General features: G+C 40.9%; 1 pseudogene; it reads left to right on the top strand.

Moving 5' to 3' along the window:
* The first annotated feature begins 73 nt into the window (after nucleotides 1-73).
* Nucleotides 74-13,247, top strand: part of LOC129525412 (NADH dehydrogenase [ubiquinone] 1 alpha subcomplex subunit 8-like) — a 67,645-nt pseudogene continuing 54,471 nt past the window's right edge.

Below are 13,247 nucleotides of genomic sequence, written 5' to 3'. Positions count from 1 at the left end.
TCGGTATTGCGCACGCTCCCTCGCTCGTGGTTGGGCAGGGCAATACGCCTGAGTGTTGCCAGATGCGCATGCGCAGGCGCCGTGTGGCACTCGGCGGTCGAAAGGGGAGTTCGAGGAGATGGGGGCGACGCGGCTGAGGGCTTCTCGTCGGGGTCGGGGCTGCAGCCGTCATGCCGGGGATAGTGGAGCTGCCCACTCTAGAGGAGCTGAAAGTAGATGAGGTGAGGCTATCCGGAGGACAGGCAAGGGAGACATGGGGCTGCGGCTTCTCGGGCCTGGGCCTAGCCCCGCTTGGGCTCCGCGGATCCTGGGACCCGGGCCCCCCTCCCCAGTCCTCCAACGCATATACAGGTCGACCCCCGGAGGTCCCCTCCGCAGCTTTGGGAGTCGCCTCCCCTCTCTACCCCACCCTGTCGCATCCTGCAGTGGCTCTAGAATCCTCCCCCTTTCGCCCTCCACAGCGACCTGTTTCTCCTTCCGTGAATAATAGTGATACATTTTATTAAGCACCAACCAGTCATTTTCCTTAGCTTATGTCGCTTAATCCTCAAACTTGCATGCGAGGTGAGTATACAACCCTAGGGGCTCACAGTCGAGGGGGACGGTCACCTACCTTAAAGTGGTATGGCCGGTGCCGAGTGCATAGAGTGGGGTGACGAAGCCGCGGGAAAATGAGACAATATTGGAGCGTGCATCTACTCACAGCCTTGGGAAGGTGTTTGGTAACAGGACCCATTTAAAGCATTCTTTTATTCAAGAGATATCATTTGAGTAATTAACGTGTGCACGTAACGCTGGAAGAGATGTACTTCGTGCTTTCATGGACTTTACAATCCAGTAGGGAGACAGACACATAAAGAGGCAGTCACACTACAATGTAGTTAGTGCTGTGAGAAGTGAAGTAGAAACATACCCTACTAATTATAGCTAACATGATCAAGTCCTTTCTAGATACCAGGCAGGATGCTAATTACTTTCCATGCATTAATTCATTGAATCCTCCCAGCAACACTATAAGGTAAGATATATATATATATATATATATATATATATACACCATATATATATATATATATACACACCATATATATATATATACACCATATATATATATACACACCATATATATATATATATATACACCATATATATATATATACACCATATATATATACACCATATATATATACACACCATATATATATATATATACACCATATATATATATATACACACCATATATATATATATATACACCATATATATATATACACTATATATATATATACACCATATATATATATATACACCATATATATATATATATACACCATATATATATATATACACACACACAATTGGTCATATATATATATATATACACACACACACACACAATTGGTCGTAACGTTATAAATAAGGAATTAGTCCCCGAGAGTAGAAATGATTTGCCCAAGGTCACGGAGCTCGTAAGTAATAGAGCTGGAAGTGAACCCAGGTCTGATTTTAAAACCAGTGCTTTTCCACTATATTATGGGTGAAAACTCACAAGAATGAGACGGCCTAGCAGAACTTGTGTGTTTAGGAAGCCAAGTACAGTTTGATGTGACCCTAGTGGTGGTGGTGGGAAGCAGCAGGTGCTGAGCCTGGAGAGGCAACTCGGGCTGAGATAGGACTTGGAAGCAGCTTCTACAAGGCCAGACCAAACAGTTTGGACTTGATCCAGTAAGGGAGGTGGTGGGAAGAGGTGGAAGGTTTTAAGGCAGAGGAGTGTCATGGCCGGGCTGGATAGTAGAACAGGCTGTATTAAAGGAGAGGAAGGCCAAGACTAGAAATGATGTACCAGCAATGATATACCAGGCACCATGTTAAGTATTTTGTTTGTTTGTTTTGTTGTTTTTGAGAGTGTCGCTCTGTCGTCCAGGCTGGAGTGCAGTGGCGCGATATTGGCCCACTGCAACCTCCACCTCCCGGGTTCAAGCGATTCTGCTGCCTCAGCCTCCCGAGTAGCTGCGACTACAGGCGCTCATCACCACACCCGGCTAATATTTTGTATTTTTAGTAGAGACGGGGTTTCACCGTGTTAGCCAGGATGGTTTCGATCTCCTGACCTCGTAATCTGCCTGCCTCGGCCTCCCAAAGTGCTGGGATTACAGGCGTGAGCCACCGCGCCTGGCCATATGTTAAGTCTTCTACCTGCAATGCTTCATTTAATCTTAGATGCCTGTGAGAGTGGCAACTGTTATTTTCCTCAGAGGAAGAAATTATTAGCTATGTTCAGGGACTTTATTATATTAAAGTGACATTTACTCTGAGGTGGCAGAGGGGAGCTGCCATGTGGCCCCCACTCTTTTGTTCCCCCCGGTGAACCAACCCCCTGCCCCCACCCCATGTAGCTAGGTTAATCTTGAGTTGCTGTATTTCTTGTTGCAATTTTTATTAGGTTCAACAAACATCTGAAGTTCTACTTCATACAACTGATGTATCTGAAATACATTTGCCTTTACTCTTCACACAATTGAATGAACATACGAATAATTACATAAATAACTAAAATACAAGACAAGGTGTGATTAAATACTATGAAAGGGGGAAGATGTGGTTTAGGAAAAGATTTGAAGTTGTATCTAAATTCTAGGCCTACCTGCCGGTCACCTTGATTACTTGATTTTAGCATTTGCAGACACGGTTATTTGTAAGATGAGGTGATCCCAGCTATAAAATTCTCTGAAACTATAAAGGGAATAGAGAAAGCACTTTTTGGGCATAATGTAAGACATGACTAAATGGCATATGAAGAATGGCATTTATGGGCGGAGATGAAGAGAAGACCCCTCCCTCTAAGTGAGGGTAGGGTCCGAGCAAAAGTAAGGAGATAGGAAAATGCAGAGAGTCAAAAAGGAGTTCAGTGTTTTGAGAGAACAGTAAATAGTCAGTCCCTTTTTGAAATGTTGCGGGTGAGAAGGGTGGAAAGATAGTTTGGGTCCAGAAGCCTTTCGGTACCCGTTAAGAAGTTTAGGCTTTACTCTGCTGTTAAGGCTGAATGAGAGTTTGGTTGCTAATATAACAGCAGAGTAAAATAAGAATTGTCATTTAGGGAGATCATGGTAGCAGCTGTGTGAAGAATGGATTGAAGAAAGAAAAAGAAAAGCAGGGAGACTGGTCTCAGTGGCTCTGAAAATTATTGAGAAAGATGTTAATGATCCCAGTGTAATTGGTGCTTACAGAGACTGTGCTTACAGAGAGCAAAGAACAAGTATATCTAGAATTGATCAGACTTAGCAATGGATTAGATATTGGAGGTAGGGAAAGTTGAAGAATCAAAGTCAGATTTGCAGCGTGGCAATAGTACTGGTGAAGCCAGAAAAAGGAGCCCGTTTGGAGAACGAGTTAAATACATTTTGGACCTCATTGGCTTAGGAGTTATGACACATCCCCATTGAAAAAGCAGTCAGAAGCTTTGGACTGGAAAGTCCTTGGACACATTTGATAATTTTGAGTAAAAATAAAAATAGCTAATATTTATGGTGTGCTTTCGATGTGATAGGCACTGTTCTTATTATTTTTATATATATTAACTCATTTAATCTTCATAACAGTTCTATTAAGTACTATTCTCTGTTTTACATAAATTTAGGAAAACTCAAGGCATGGTATAAATAAAGTACTACAAAAAGAGGTACAGACGTAGTTTAAGGAGACAAGGACAGGACTAGAAGGTTGATTGGCTCTAGATGGTGACTTTGTCTCAGTTTCCACACCTGCAGACTGTGTAGCCCTGCTGTGCAGTGAGGCTGTTGTGAGAATAAATGAGAAGGATGTTGAAATTCTGTGTTGTTTGAGACAAAGAGATCTGAATGAATTTGAGACGATATTCATGGTAAACAGCTGTGAAAGGATGTTGTTTCTGTTGGAATTCATCAGTCTCAGTGAAGAAGCAGGTGAGGGGATCTGGTGACATCTCAGGCTCATCCACCTCAGTGATGGTGATATAATGGGAAGAAGCCTGGTTGGAGGTCACAATCTCTGTGTTCTAGTTCTGGGGTTGCCACTGACTCACTGTGTTGTCTCTAGCACATCCCTCTTTTTCATTAATTATGAAACAGACTCAATGTCTTCCTTTATTTTCCTGTGACAGGGATGGTGTTTTATGTGCTCAGCAACATGTGTATACCTTCATTTTGATAAGATTTCCACATTTGTAGGGAAATAAATAATGTGTCAGGCTTTTTGGGCCGTATAGTTTTGGGCCTTTGAATAATTGAATCAGCCAGTTAAAGCTCTTTTAAGGCATATGACAAGTAAATATAACTAACTTAATTATTAAAATATATTAAGCTTTTAGAAAAGTTTGAGTGTTAGTTTTTATTCTCCTAGCTGTTTATAGGTAATAAAACAAGCAAATGTGTGCCAGTTTACCTAAATAAATTCTTTTATTTTCAAAAACTTTAATACAAAAACTTTACAGATTTTAAACATAAATTTATTAGAGTCATCATGGCAGATTTCACTTATGTCATAACTTTATCTTTGATAATTGTAACAGTTGCACTATTAATAGACATAGACATAACTTTTTTCTCCTTTCTATAGTGTATAGATTAATTACTCTTGTCATCTTTCCTTGCCTTTTATTAATAACCTAGCTGCATAAAGTGCATAAAAAATAAAATTACAGCTGAGCGTGGTGGCCCATGCCTATAATCCCAGCACTTTGGGAGGCTGAGGTGGGAGGATCATCTGAGGTCGGGAGTTTGAGACCAGCCTGACCAACATGGAGGAACCCCGTCTCTACCAAAAATACAAAATTAGCCGGATGTGGTGGTGCATGCCTGTAATCCCAGCTACTCAGGAAGGCTGAGGCAGGAGAATCACTTGAACCCGGGAGGTGGAGGTTGCGGTGAGCCGAGATTGCGCCACTGCCCTCCAGCCTGGACAAGAGCGAAACTCGGTCTCAAAAAAATAATAAAATAAAATTACAGACTGTTCTCACACAACAATTTTTAATTTTACAAATCAAATTCAGTAGTGTATTAAAGCATAATACACTGTGACAGACTAGATTTTATTCTAGAAATACATTGGATCAGTTTTACAAAATCTGTTAATGCTCTATGTTACATTTATAAATTAATGAAAACAAAGCCTAAAAATTTTAGTCTTTTCTGGTATAGAAAACAACAGTAAAGCAAAACTAATTAGAATTAGAAAGAAGCTTTCTTAACAAGGAATATCCAAACAACTATATTCCAGATACCAACAGCAAATATTATACCAAACTTGCTTTTAATTTTAGAAAAAGGGAAGGTTGTCTGCTGTCATTGCTCTTCATCTGTATTGTCCTGAAGGGGTTGGTTAAAGCAATAAAATAGGAAATGAGAATAAGAAGAAAAAAATAAAGTAGCAGAAGGGAAAGAGACAGTTTTTATTTGTAAATGGCAGTTTTTCTGTTAATCTTCTTGAGTTTTGTGTCAGAACTAACAAGAGTTCAGTAAGATGGCTGGAGAGAAAATACAGTATACAAGCAAGCAGTAAACAGTTTGAAAGTCTAATAGAAAAACTATCCTATTTAGATAGTATCAAAAGTGCTAAAATACGGAGGAATAAACAAGAAATGTTCAAGGTCCCTATAATGAAGGAAACTAGTTTTAACCAAAGGACAAGAATGACTTGACTATGAATAAATGGAGAGAAATACTGTGTTGTGGATGAGAAGGTGTGATTGATGTATTCATATCTGTTTTCTAATTATTGTATCCCCATTTTCTAGCAAAGAGTGGGTGCTCAACAGCTACTTGTGCTAGACACTATTTTGGGTGCTTGGTGTGTACCGTAGTCAACATTATATTTAATTACCATAGCTTAATATAGGGAGAATTGATATCTTTACAGTAGTGGATCTCTGTTGAAAACAAAATCCCTTCCCTCTGGGAGCTTATGTTCTAGTCACACACAGACCACTCAGGGGCTCTTAAAATTATTGAGAAAGATGTTAATGACCCCAGTGTAATTGGTGCTTAATACAGAAACTGTGCTTACAGAGAGGAAAGAACAAGTATGTCTAGAATTGATCAGACTTAGCACATGAATGCTAAGACCAGACCACATGAGTGACCACTGATAATAGCTTATATAAGATGATTAGAGAGAGGCTCTCTGAGGATGTGAAGTTTGAGCAGGCACCCAGTATTATAAAAAGTGCCCATTGTTCCCTAATTTAACATATAACTAAATTTAATACTATTTGAATGCAAATTATTGGGGGAAGGTGTTCATCTGAAAGAATAGCCAAAAAAGTTTTGAAAAGGAAGAATGAGGAGGATGGTTCTCCCAGATAACAAAATGTTATCTTCAGTGACAGTAATTAAAACATTGTGGTATTGGTATAAGAAAAGGTAGTACAGAAAAGGGACCACAGGTTTCTTGCTTAAGCAGCTGTTTGTAGGCCCTGGACAGTTTGCAGTTCTCTCTGAGCTGGCTATATCTACACTGTGTATCTTCTCAAGAAAATATCACTAAAATACTATTGAGCGAAACTGGTGGGCATAGTTAAAGGGATGGCAACCTTGGATATGCTCTGATTTTTAAAAAATTTGTAGATTTTAGTACTTTATTATTAGTTATTACTAGATGGACTAGATGGACTATTACTAGATGGACTAGATGCTCTTTGTGATCTCTTCCAGCCTCATCTTCTGTGACTCCGTAGTCCTCTGGGAGTTTTATTTATCCTTTAATTTAATTTAATTTAATTTAATTTAATTTTTTTTTTTTTTTGAGACAGAGTCTTGCTCTGTCACCCCGGCTGGAGTGCAGTAGCGTGATCTTGGCTCACTGCAACCTCTGCCTCCTGGGTTCAAGCAATTCTCATGCCTCAACCTCCCTAGTAGCTGGGATTACAGGTGTGCACCACCATGCCCAGATACATCTCTAGTATCTTTACTAGAGACAAGCTTTCACCATGTTGGCCAGGCTGTTCTTGAGCTCCTGGCCTCAAGTGATCTGCCTGCTTTGGCCTCCCAAAGTGCTGGGATTACCTGTATGAGCCACTGTGCCCAGCCTTATATATCTATTAATTTTATTCCAGCAGCAGAAACTCAGCAAAGCTCTCCAGAGTTGGTTCCTCTCCCTGCATCCCAGAAGACTTCATCCTTCTCTACACCCCTTTTCTCTCTACCATAAATAAAGATTCTATTAGGGGTGCCATTTCTTCTGCTCTAAAATGGGAATATTAATCTCTTCATGAGACTATTGTAAAAGTGAAGAAAATAATATATGTGAAAGAGCTTCGTGTTCTCTAAATCACCATAGATTTTAAAGAATCGCTGGGCGAGGTGGCTTATGCCTGTAATCCCAGCTACTTGGGAGGCTGAGGCAGCAGAATCGCTTGAGCCTGGGAGGCCGAAGTTGCAGTAAGCCGAGATCGCGCCACTGCACTCCAGCCTGGGGGATGGGAGTGAAACCCTGCCTCAAAAAAAAAAAAATTATTATTATGACAGTGTTTAATTTTCTTGGTAAAGTCAGAACAGTGCTACTTTTGTGTTCTCTATTCTGACCCGCATGAGGTAAAGCTGAGAAAGTGGTATTCTGGTTCACAGTCTGTGGCCTTTGTCCCATCTTTCCTTTCCTAGGTGAAAATTAGTTCTGCTGTGCTTAAAGCTGCGGCCCATCACTATGGAGCTCAATGTGATAAGCCCAACAAGGAGTTTATGCTCTGCCGCTGGGAAGAGAAAGATCCGAGGCGGTGTTTAGAGGAAGGCAAACTGGTCAACAAGTGTGCTTTGGACTTCTTTAGGTAAAAATCTTTGGTATCAGTGCCTACTTGGTTGAAGCATAAAGGTTTAAATGAATAAGTGAACAGCCAGCTAATAATCTGGATTTTATTAGGAAGTACATAGGCTTTGAAATCAGACCAAGGTAAAACATTCAAAGGATGATAATTATTTTTGGTTTTGTTTTTATTATCTGGCAAGTTCTTTTATCTCCATGAATCTCAGTTTCCAAATTGTAAAATAATACCTATCTAGGTTTGCTAAGCAAGTGACTGGTGACCATTTTTGCTACAGCAAGGGGAAAGTCTTTTTGCTGTGAAAAATTTGAAAAGGCATGTAAAACAACCTATCACAGTCCTTTTTAAGCAGGCATTCACTAGGTTTTGTCATTACTACAGAACACAGGTATGATGGAAAGAAAACTGTATTCGGAGTTAGGTTTTAGGTAGGTCATTGTGCTTGATACTTAAGTAAAAAAAAACTAAACAGTGTAATTGTAGGAAAATGTTTTAACAAGCATATTAGCACTGTATTTAAAAGGAGAGAGAGTGAACTCAAAGGAAATTGGCTCTTGTAACTCTGAAGTCCAGAAATAGGCCTGGCATCAGGCAGGGCTGGATTCAAGGGCTTAAATAATTTCACAACTACTTGATGTCTTTTTGCCTCTCCTCTTTTCACAATCTCTTAGTCCTGGTTTTCTCTGTTGACCTCATTTCAGAAAGACTCTCACCTTGCTGTACCAAAAATGGCCACCAGCCACTCGAGTTGCTGTTCTGTTGATACTTGCTTAGCAAACCTAGACAAAGTGTGCCCTTTATCCAGAAGTGAGCAGAAGCTCCTGAACTGAGTCTAATTGTCCTGGCTGGCAGACTTCGTATACGTATCATTGCATCACTTGTGCTTCAGGAGATAAAAAGCTCTAATTGGTCAGGCCTGAGATGGGGAGTGGACTTAGCTTCATCCAAACCACATTGCTGAGAGACAGGGAGGGGTTGTTCCCAAAGGAAAATTAGAAGGATGTTACAGAAGAATGGGGAATGACTGCTGGCTAGGCAGAAACCACCGATGTCCACTACAATGAAGTTAGAGAAAAAAATAGATACCTTAGCACAGTAGCTGCTTTCCTCCTTTCTTGCATCTGCTGTCTCTGTCCCTATGCAAAGATATTTTTGTGGTTATAATCATAGTATGTATACATTGAGAAATTCATTTTTCACTTGATATTATTGGAAACATTCTTCGAAGTTGCTATATAGTCTTCATGATCATCTTTTTTTTTTTTTTTTTTTTTTGAGACGGAGTCTCACTCTGTTGCCCAGGCTGGAGTGCAATGGTGTGATCTTGGCTCACTGCAACCTCTGCCTCCTGGCTTCAAGTGAGTCACATGTCTCAGCCTCCTGAATAGCTGGGTCTACAGGCCTGCGCCACTACGCCTGGCTAATTTTTTTGTATTTTTGGTAGAGATGGGGTTTCAGCATGTTGGCCAGGCTGGTCTTGAACTCCTGACCTCAAGTGATCAGCTCTCCTTGGCCTCCCAAAGTGCTGGGATTGCAGGTGTGAGCCACCGCACCTGGCCATGATCATCATTCTTAATGGTTATATATTATTCCATCAGTGGATAAACCAACCATAACGTACCTGACCAATTCCTGTTATTGAACATCATTGTTGATTTCAGTTTTTGATTATTTTGGATAAATCTGCAGTGATTACCTTTGCGTATAGATCATTTTCATCAGTTAATAATTCCTTGGCATAAATTTCCTAACAGTGAGTTTACTCTATAAAGGGCTTTGAACATCATTATGGCTCTTGAACTGTATCGCTTTTTTTTTTTTTTGAGGTGGGGTGTCGCTCTGTTGCCCAGGCTGGAGTGCAGTAGCACGATCTTGGCTTACTGCAAGCTCCGCCTCCTGGCTTCACACCATTCTCCTGCCTCAGCCTCCCGAGTAGCTGGGACTATAGGCACCCAGTACCACACCTAGCTAATTTTTTGTATTTTTAGTAGAGACGGGGTTTCACGATGGTCTCAATCTCCTGATCTTGTGATCCATCTGCCTTGGCCTCCCAAAGTGCTGGGATTACAAGCGTGAGCCACCGTGCCCAGCAAATGCTTTTGTTTTTTAAATGTTGGATCAATTTATGCTGTCCTCAGCGCTGGATTCTGGTATGCATAGTATTTAAATATTTGGGAGGTGCAAATATTTAATTTGCAGTATTTGGGAGGTGCAAATGTTTCAATTTGCATTGATTTGATTGCCAGTGAGATTGAGTGTGTGTGTGTGTTTATTTAAACAATTTTTCTTTTTTTTTTTGAGACAGAGTCTCACTCTGTCACCCAGGCTGTAGTGCTGTGGCGTGATCTTTGTTCGCTGCAACCTCTGCCTCCTGGGTTCAAGCGATTCTCGTGCCTCAGCCACCTGAGTAGCTGGGATTACGGGTGTGTGCCACCTGCCTGGCTAATTTTTGTATTTTTAGTAGAGATGGGGTTTCGCCATGTTGGCCAGGCTGGTCTTGAACTCCTGGCCTCAAGTGATCCACCCACCTTGGCCTCCCAAGGTGCTGGGATTACAGGCATGAGCCACAGCATGCAGCCTAAACAATTTTTATTTTCTAAGAGAACTTTTGCAAAGCATTTTTTCCATGGCCCAGTGGTAGTACATTTTAAGGAATGTTTGGATTTCACAAATTCCCAAGGTGCCTAACTGCCTCCATAGAGGAATTTCTCACTGCTGAAGTTGCTGGTTTTAGGCATTAGTAGATAATTGTTAGGTATGGGTAACAGGGTCCAGAACAGGGATCCGTGCTACTAGAGTAGTGGCTTGCAGCCCGTCTGCTGCTGCTGCGTTTTGGAGGAATATAAAACTCCCATTGGAAATGGTTGCTTTCTACCAAAGTGATTCTTGAGTAGAAGTTATGTGGGTGCAGGTTATGCTTAGTATACCCGGAAGGGAAACCTAAGAAGCTGGTGACGTTGGTGGACCTCTAGGAGAGCAACTGAGTGGCTTATTGGGCAGGGTGGAAAGCAGATTTTTCACTGTATACTTCCTTAAGCCATCTCTGAGATCCTTCCTTCCTGATCCATGTTAAACAAGATTCATGTGAGAGTGTAGCTAGATTTCTGGAGTATGACAGGTAAGCACTTAAATAATAAAATTATTATTTCATTGGGAGAAAGAGGTGTTCTGAATTTCACTGCCTCAAGTATGGCTTTTACATAAAATGATGGTATTTTATTCTTGCTTGAACATGCATACTAGCAGGGTTGAATGATAAGATAAGGAGGATTTTGCAAAAAACTGAAACTTATTCTTTTTATACACAGAAGTTAAATTTTCTCTAGCCATTTTTGATGGCCACAGAATGAATTATATGCTAGCCTGCTTCTTAACAGAGAATACCAAATATAATATAACTTTGTTCTTGATAGCAAGGATTAATATCTATTTTTGTTCAATGCGTAAATAAAATGAGGACCTTGAGCTTTTGAGGAGTGGAGTACAGTTTGTCTTTATACTGAATGATCCCAGGATCTTCTGCTTGTTAGTTTGTGTATTTGCTTTTTATAATTCTGTCTCTTCCTTTGCCGTTGTCTGTCGCGTTTGACTTCTATCAGCATGTCCATGATTTAATTATGCCTCCTTCTCTTCTAAATTTGCTAAGCTGATACCCTTAGAGGAATTGGATCTGAAGAAAAGAATAAATAGGCCCCAAGTAAGGAGTTCCCCTCTGAGTAAAATAGGCGTGCATTAGGCTACGCTCTTTTCTTCTTACTATATAAAGAAATTAGGTTTTCTACCTCAGAAATCTTTTTTGTTTACTAACTTGTTCTCAAATTGAGGATCCTGAAGTTGTCTTGTAAGTGAGGTAAGAATATGTACTCACTTACCTTTCAAAAAGCAAGGCTATGTATTTGAGATCTGTACCTATTTTTTTCTCACTTTTCTGTTTTTCATTGTTTTGCAAAGAGATGCCCCTAACCCAGCTTTCTTTTCCAGGCAGATAAAACGTCACTGTGCAGAGCCTTTTACAGAATATTGGACTTGCATTGATTGTACTGGCCAGCAGTTGTTTCATCACTGAAGCAAACAGCAGGCAAAGTTTGACGAGTGTGTGCTGGACAAACTGGGCTGGGTGCGGCCTGACCTGGGAGAACTGTCAAAGGTAAAAAGGCTTCTGCTGGAGGTCTCGCTCTCTGACTCGGGTGGGATAAAGGCAGGAGGTGGTCAGCAAAGGGTCTCTGTAAATACAGATATGATGTAAGAACTTACCAGATTTACCAAGCATATTAATTAGGCAGTGATTATACACAATCCAGAAAGGAATTTTTAAAAATAGAAATATTTCTGGCTGGGCGTGGTGGCTCACGCCTGTAATCCCATCACTTTGGGAGGCTGAGGTGGGCAAATCATGAGGTCAGGAAATTGAGACCATCCTAGCTAACATGGTAAAACCCCGTCCCTACTAAAAATACAAAAAATTAGCCAGGCGTGGTGGTGGGCGCCTGTAGTCCCAGCTACTTGGGAGGCTGAGGCAGGAGAATGGTGTGAACCCGGGAGGTGGGGCTTGCAGTGAATGGAGATTGTGCCACTACCTCCACTCCAACCTGGGCAACAGAGCAAGACTCCGTCTCAAAAAAAAAAAAAAAATTTCTTTAGGCCTTCTAGCATGTGCAGATTTGTTTTTAGTTAATTAGCTAATTAAAGAACAGAAGGGAGTAGAGAAAGATAAAGTATTAGTGAAACACTGTCAGTTGAAAACATTGTGGAGGTTATTGTGGAATTCACTGGGGAAATAGGATCAGGCTTATGCCATATTTTTCAGAACATATCTAAGATTTTTTTTTTTAAAACTACATTCTTGTAGTTTTAAAAGTGTTTCTCTTTCTCCTATATTTCCTATCTTAGTTGTGACACCACCGTCTGTTGAAACATCAGAGCTAGAAACCTGAATTCTTCATTCCCTACTGATTCCATGCAGTCATCACTTCCTTTAGATTAGCATCTTCTGGAATTTTTTTTTTTTAATCCTCTCATTGTTCCTGCTGCTGTTATCTTATTCTTGGACAGGAGTTCTTAACCTGGGGTACATGAATTTCTGGGAGAGGAGGGTGGATCAATGTGGGCTTTAGATGAAATTGAAGAATTGAGGATTAAATTACACCTCCACAAGAAGAGTGATCTGTGTGGAAAACAAATCTTACGTCACTGTGTTTTTAAAAACTGTACGGGGACTCTGCATTGCTGGTGAGATAAAGCATCTTCTCCATAATATGGCATGTAGGCCCTTTATGATCTGACCCATCCCTGCTTCTTCAGCCTCAGCTCCCTCCGTTCCCTGTGGGGCAGCACAGGTAGCAAGGCATGGAGGAAAAAACTCAGGTCTCACTCTCTCTCCTAGGCTGGAATGCAGTGGTGCAATCACAGCTCACTGCAGCCTTGACTTCCTGGGCACAGGTGATTCTCCCACCTCAGC

The sequence above is a fragment of the Gorilla gorilla genome, chromosome 9 (genome assembly GCF_029281585.2).
Source record: "Gorilla gorilla gorilla isolate KB3781 chromosome 9, NHGRI_mGorGor1-v2.1_pri, whole genome shotgun sequence".
Taxonomy (NCBI): Eukaryota; Metazoa; Chordata; class Mammalia; order Primates; family Hominidae; genus Gorilla; species Gorilla gorilla.
This window is presented reverse-complemented; position numbering and strand designations above follow the sequence as displayed.